Source organism: Lathyrus oleraceus, chromosome 7 (genome assembly GCF_024323335.1).
Source record: "Lathyrus oleraceus cultivar Zhongwan6 chromosome 7, CAAS_Psat_ZW6_1.0, whole genome shotgun sequence".
Classification (NCBI taxonomy): domain Eukaryota; kingdom Viridiplantae; phylum Streptophyta; class Magnoliopsida; order Fabales; family Fabaceae; genus Lathyrus; species Lathyrus oleraceus.
The window spans coordinates 237,224,242-237,232,186 of record NC_066585.1 but is presented as its reverse complement, the minus strand read 5'-3'; positions in this window follow the sequence as shown (position 1 = coordinate 237,232,186).

The window sequence follows — 7,945 nt, the reverse complement described above, 5'->3', positions numbered from 1 at the left end:
TTTACCACTCCTCAAACGCATAAACACTAAAATATTGAAAATGTTGCATGTATGAAGAACAAAAACAATAACAACACACACAGTTTTATGCAAATGTTTAAATTTCTTTACACAAAAAGGGTCCCATTACACGTGCCAATTTGTTTACAGTTGTTTTTGGTAAACAATTACAAGTTTTAAATCACTTACATGATAAAACTCAAAACAAGTCCTAGGACATATTGTGCAAAAGAGTTTGACAAAAATGTGTTCATGCTTAGAAATTAAACATTTTAATGTAGGGTAATTGGATAGAAACTTTGAGAAGAAAGGGCAGAATTGATCGAATAATAAATTAAAATGAAACAAACTATAAATGAAATCGAGTAAAATGCTTAAGTTAAAAGGTGGGACGCAGGTTCATACATTTTCTCACGAATTCACTATCTATGTAACTTAGATGTTTGAATTCTATAAAGACTAATAATAAAAATTGTGAACTCTTGTTACAAAGATCAAATCAACTTATATACGAATATATCACTAACCACCGTTAACGGTCAAGTCTCGAGCATTAGATACATGCAATGCTACGTGGCCTTTTGTCCTCAACATTGCTTCTAGTGTCTTCAATCTTTAAACTGCTACAAAACTGCTATTGCTTTCGAAAGAACTTCTCTAGGTGTCCTAAATGCCTTTGTCGATTTTCATGTCTTCCATCCGCTTGTGTCTATAATCCTCTATGTCAAATCTTGTAATTTTGGTGTCAAACCATGTTCAGTTACTTGTGCTTAACAAGTGTATTTATCTCAAACCCTTTACTTGTTGAATATACCAAATCATTGCAAATCTTTTCAAGATTCTGAATATATTTTGGAAAGAGTGATCATAATCTTTTGGATTTATTCTTGAGATTATTCTAAACCAGGCTTAATGAGTTTTTGTAGAGCTTGAGTCAAAAATCATAGGATAACAAGGTGTATTACAATACTTAAGATTTGCAAGGCCAAATATATCATATGCAGTTCAACAAGTGAGCCTCTTTATGCATGATCCAAAAGCACAACACATGTCTAACTTAAAGTAGATCATTCATTACATTCATGGTACTGTTGAATTCGGCCTCGACCTTATTCTTCTTTCATCGACAAGCTCATATCTTACATAAATGCTGATTGCGTTGGTTATCCAGACACAAGAAGATCCACCTCTAGATATTGTATGTTTCTTTGTGACAGATTGTTATCATGGTTCGTAAAATGTCAACATATGTTGTCTCGATCGAGTGTAGAGGCTAAATACCGAGGAGTGGCTAATGTAGTGTCTGAATCGTGTTGGATTCAAAATCTACTATTAGAACTGCATTGCCCTATTACAAAAGAAACTTTAGTCTATTGTGACAATGCATCACCATACCTTTCCGACAATCCAATTCAACATCAACGCGCCAAAGACATCGAAATGGATATACACTTTGTGTGATAAAAAATTACTCGCGGTCAAATATATGTATTATATGTTCTCTCTCTTTATGAAATTGTCGATATCTTCACAAAATGGCATTCCGCTACAACTTTAGACAATTTTAAAAATAGTTTTAATATTCATCAATCTCCCATTTTAACCACGGGAATGTATTGTATTAAATTATATAAATATAAAAATAATACTATTAAAGTTTATTAATATTTATAAATAATTATTTAATAATTTATTAATGATTATAAGGGATACATTTAATGTATATAAATTGTACCCATATTAATGAAAAAAGACGGCCAATATAAATCTTTTTGTCGTTAATAACTAATCCAATCCATCGTCCTTTTCTTCAATGCAATAAATTGGAAAAAATGCATAGAATAAACTTACGATTTCACATTACTAATATGAAATAACCCATCACATACTTTTGGCTATTTAGCTATATATAGTAGAGATTACGTGAGCATGAGTACAATCTAGAACTAGAAATAGTAATGTATCTCGCGGGTTCCCGATGTAAGCCTCTCTCACTTTCATTATCTGCAGCAGAATGAATAGTATTTCATCACCAAAAAGCCAACTAAAATCTCTGAAATCTCCTTCACATGGAGGAGTATATATATGGATCTTACTAATAATGGCATGAAATTAGCACTGTAGCCTTTTTCCCTGCACATCTCGATCAACCTTTTCAAGCATTATTACTGATTGTGTTGTTATTAAAGACGTAACAGAATCATGTGACCTTTGGTTAGGACCCCATACTCAAATACTGTTAGAATAAAATGGAAGAAGAACCGATAGTAAACTACTCCAGTTTTGGAGGGTTCCTGAGTCCCTTATTTAGGTTTTCCCTCGTGCCATCGCCATGGTCATCTCATATACTGCTAAAATATTAATTAATAAAGGAGAATAACTAATTAAAAAGTTATAAAAGTAACAGAATCATGTGACGTTTGGTTAGGACCCTATACTAAAATACGTTCTTATTATTAATAGCAAAACATGAATGATATATATAAATATAAATAGAACAACAAATTAAAAAGTTATAAAAGAAACAAAGAACACCACTAGTCTATGCCGAAAAAATAGACAAAAGAGGGAAATAACAAAACAAGAAACAAGAAAAAAACAAGTCAAACGATTCAACAATCTGATCTATCTTGTAACCTCAGACTCATAAGATATACGGATAAAGCAAGCTGGAGGGAGGTAGAATGTGCACAAAACAAATGGAGGGTGCTTGGCCACCCAACACGTCCTTCAATGACTAGTTATTTGAGTGAGTTCTGCTCCTAATCTAATAGAGAAACAACAAAACTCAGAGTATGGACATGTACCCACTTCAATGTCAAGTTAATAATCCTAGACATCAAGGGATTAGCCATAAGCTTTCTCGACAAAAAATTAACTTTATTTCACATTTTTTATATAGTCCTGATCATAGAATGTTAGATCAAGACCAAACCTAAAGACGTTTTTTTCCTTGACCTAGACCTAAAACAACTCAAACACTCTTAAAATCGAATGCGACAGATGCATAGGTCATCCCACCCATATAAAAAAGTCTATACAATTGTTATCTCAAATTTTCAACACTAGCATTTAAGGTCATGTAATAATGATTTTAGTGAAGTCAAAATGATGAATAATGGTCATGAGGATTTCAACAGGCGTGGCTGCTCGACAAGAAAAGTTACCACAGTCGAAGTCGTAGCAGGACTAGAAATAGAGTTTCAAGATATTTTTTACGCACTCGAATGATGTGTAAGTGGATAAGATCAAATGGTCACTGAAATACACGTGGAAGATCGTCAAAGACGAAGGTTGTACGAAAGTAAAACGTGGTATGATGTGTTTAGTCGTCCGTTGCAGACGCTTACCCTAAGTTTAGTATATAAGTAGCATTAACTTTGAGTTTTGGGGGTTTGCAATTGTACACAATTCTATACAACTCAAAGTATTTGTGTTTTTGAGAAAGAGTTTCAGAATGTACGTATGTGTTCCACATTTTATAACTTAAAGCTTTTCCTTTATACTTCAATCATTTTTACATTCAGTCTTTATTTTTCACATGTATTTCAATTTTCATTTACATTTTAGTCATCACCTTTAAACATAACCCCTTCGGTAACGCAGAGTCACCCAGTGACTCCTAAACCGATTATGACAACTGATTTTAGACCTTTCGCCACCAATTTCACAATGCCCATGTCGGGACGTGAACAACCTTATGATATGCAAACATCGATGATGTCATACCCCAAAACTTCCATCCCCTTTTCATTTTCATCTAACCTTTTGGTTTAAGATTCACCTGCATTCATGAACATCCATATTAACTAGTGCACTAATCTCATCATAGATTCAAAGGTTTGAGGTTGATTTTGCTTAACAAGGACCTAGGGTTTATTTGAGAATCAAGCCCTAGGAGTTGTGATGCTTCAATCATTGTGGAGAGCTCATCATGGTGATAAAATGTGTAAAACCCTAATTAGGGATAATTGGTGCTTGAGACCTACGAGATTGCATCGTGGTGTTCATTTAGTGCCCAAATCCAAATTTCTTAATCTTGAAGTTTGGTTAATCTTGTGATTTTCTTTGAGGGGTTGTAAACCCTAGATTGGCCCATGGAATTTATGATTTGTTACTCACTTGGTTTGAGGTTTTGGTTATTGTTTGACTTGGAGTTTGACCTAGCTAAACCCTAGTTCATGGTGCCATATGATTGGTCTAATATGTGCTTTCATTCATGTTCCATTCACATTCCATTCACTTGATTACATATCCATATTGCATTGAAAAAAGATTACAAATTACATCATCTTTGCATAAGTTGACTTTTGGTCAACTGTTGACTTTTTGGTCAACCAGTTGACCAAAATCAACTCATCATTCTTGACCCTCTAAGACATGTTTCTATTCATTCTATCATGTTTCATTACCAAATCCTTGTTTCCCTTGGTTTTTTCATGACTTTGGGGTTTGGTCCATTTTTTGGTCCACTTCTAGGTCTGACCACCTTTTAGACCAAGAGACTTGGTCCATGACCAGGTCCAAAACCTGGTCAGACCAACATTTGGACCTACTTAACTTTTTTTTTCTCCATTTTTTAGCTTCTTTTTATTTTCAATCAATCATTATCCATGTTAAACCTTATTAAAGCCACCTACCATACATTTCAACAAAATTTAAAATTGCATACATTCAATTTCCATTCAAAGTTCCATTAATTCACATCATACATTAATTAAAATGGCCAAACATACAAAGCCAACCTTATAACACATTTAACCACTACCACATACATCCAATTCACATTTTTTTATATAAGACATTCAAATTTCAACCATTTTACAATACAAACATCAACCATTTTATCCAATTACCACATACATCCAATTCACATTTTTTATCCAAAACATTCAAATTTCAACCATTTTACAACACACTTCATGTTCATTACAACCATGTTACAATACAAACATTCCATTGCATAATCACAATATGACATCATAAATTACAACATTTCCCTAGCACAAGTTCCATTACATAATTCAATCACCTATGACCTAATGTGAAATTCCAAGCAATGCACATGACCAAGTTAGCTCCTATAATCCATTCCAAGAAGCAACCTATAATCAATTGCTCCCCAATTGCACCAAGCCAAATTCCATGAGAAAATTACAACATGACCAAGTCATCCCCATGATCAATCCACCATATCAAATCCACCTGCATACACAAACACATTTTGAAACTTAGACCAAACAAAATCTAAATTTCATTTCTAATTTCATAATTTCATTCCATTTCAAATAGTCCAAACAAAACTAACATTTGCACTTCATAACTAACAATATTTCATCAATAAACTAGTAGCCTTTGAATTTAGATTTTATTATGAAGCTACGTAAAATATGCACCAAACGCATCGCACACTTGAAGATATAGTAGAGTCGCCACCGAACTTTATTTATCCCAAAAGAGGGAAGAAAAAATATCGATAAAACCCAAGGGGAAACAGAGAAACGGGTAAGGAAGTCTTTTATGCAAGGGGAAGGTATTAACACTCCTCACATCCATGATATTCCATAGGAACCATTTTGAATGCTCTTGCTTTGATGAGTGTTGTCATCTTCATGTACATGCAAAATATGGAAGAGGAAAATATTTAAAGATTTTTGGTGAAAGTCCCATATTTTTTGGATTGAAAATGAAATTTATATGAATTAAACAAAATAAGAGTATTTAAAATAAAATCAGAAAATTAAAATAAAAAGGAAAAAACAGGGGCCATCAGATCTCTCTAATTAATTGAGGTGGCAAATCTGATGGCAACGCACGTAGTGTTCATGATACACTTGAGTCAACACAGAGCAGGAGTGGTAATGCAAACTAAATGCCATGATTAAAACGTTGGAGCAAGATCAGATGGATGGGATGAAGCCAACACATCATCGGAGCTAGGGCTCTGGTCATCTTCTCCGGTGGACCTCACCGGACTGGTCCACCTCTAAAGTTCACCAAAATACAAGATCTATCTACTATTTTAAAGGAAAAATGATGGAGAGCATGAATCTGACCTCTAAATTTCTCAACTCTCATTATATAGAGAGATACGTGGAATTAAAAATTGAGGTGTATGAACTGAGTTGTTTCGATTTGACCTCAAAGCAACTCAATCTTGTTGCCTACATTGGTAGGACTTCAGACAACCAAAAATCAAGAGAAATGGTGGATGATTGATAGAGAATCGCAGAAGAGAAAATTCTGAAAAATCACATTCTATTTGCAGTAATGGAGCTCGATCTCTCTTCCAAATTGCCTTGCCTTGCTTCTATCAACTTGCAGGAAATAAGTTGGATGTGAAAAGAGCTTGGACCCTTGGAGTTTCAATCCCAAAACAGAAGGGGAATTGAACCTTGATTTCATGTGAAATCTTCAAGGTTATCCTATCAATGTAGGATGGGAGTGTTGCAGGATCAAAGCTTGGGAAAATGGGACCTTCATTCTGAGCAAAAGGCAATGTATTTATAGCAAAAGGCAATGTATTTATAGCATGGCAAGTTACGAACTGGTAAGGGGGTTGCTTACACAGAGGGGAGGTGTTAGCACCCAACGTGTCCTAGGTACTTCTAGGGAGCCCTTTTTTATGTGTGCATGTGTTTTTGGTATAAATGATGTTTGCTGAAATAGAGTGTGAGGATGATAAAAGAACTCATTGATTATATTTTTTGTGTTTGACAAGACCTTCGGTCTTGTGCCTACGTACCAACATAAAAATGAGGGATCAAAACCTCGTAGTTCGTGATGCAAATTTCAAAGTGGATGCATTACTTTTAACAAAAATTAAGTTTGAAAGGCAGAAAGGCCTAAACATGGTTTGAATGAGTTAGTTCTTTTTGGCTTTTTGAAAGTTTAAGTCAAGTATAATTAAGTCTATTTACAAGTTTATTTAAGAAAAGAAGTTTGAAAAGGCAATGACATAAGGCCAAAGTTTAGAACAAAAGTAGTTCACACAAAGAAGATTTTGAAAAATGGAGGGAGAGATTTTGAAATTAAAGAAATGGGGAGAAGATGAATAGACTATCCTATGTACAAAATTAAAATTTTAGAGTTGAAAAGATCTGACCAAATGGGTAGCAATCCAATAGACAAGAATGTCAATAGAAACCCAGAATTCCCTTGGACTTTTAGAATAAAGCAACACAAAAATGCACAATTATATTATCTTAAAGAGCAAGGCATCAAATAAAGATTGCCACATCCAAGCTTATCCATTCCACGATCTTCTCCAAAATAGCCCATGTAACAGATGAATTCCATAAGTCACATTCAAAATAACAGCTTCACATTGATCATGTTGTAAATGAACTTAGAGAGATCTTGAATGATGTATCAGATGAAGTTTCAAATTGCAAGCACTTGGTTCTCAACAAGTTGGCATTGGCCAAGTCCTTTAGCATAGGAGTGTTGCAAAAGTTCTAAGTCCATTTGTCCAAGATCAAGCCAACAGTCCACTCAATTTTTTTTTAGGTTTTTTGTTATTATTATGTATATTAATGGTCAAAGACCACACAAACAAGCATCGTATACACAAACAAAATATATCACACAATATGGTCCAAATGGACAAAGTGAAAGTTGTATTAACATAAACAATTAGAATGATATGAACAATGGCAAATGGAATAGAGTGCTAAAAGTAAATTGCATCAAAGTAAAGGGTTGAAATTAAAAATTTGTAGTTAATTGGTTAGAGGTTAGTACTGTTTTGCTTTTGCTTTTCATTTCAAGACATTCTTTGGAGAACACTCAACCCACTTATCATAAGCATGAATCCTTGAACCAAAACATCTTCCAAAGAAAGGAAAGAAGGTCAAGTTTCCACACAATACCATGAAAGAGGGAAGACTTACAATCTCACTAACTAGAATTCTTATACTTTGTACGTCACAAATTTTGCGCTATG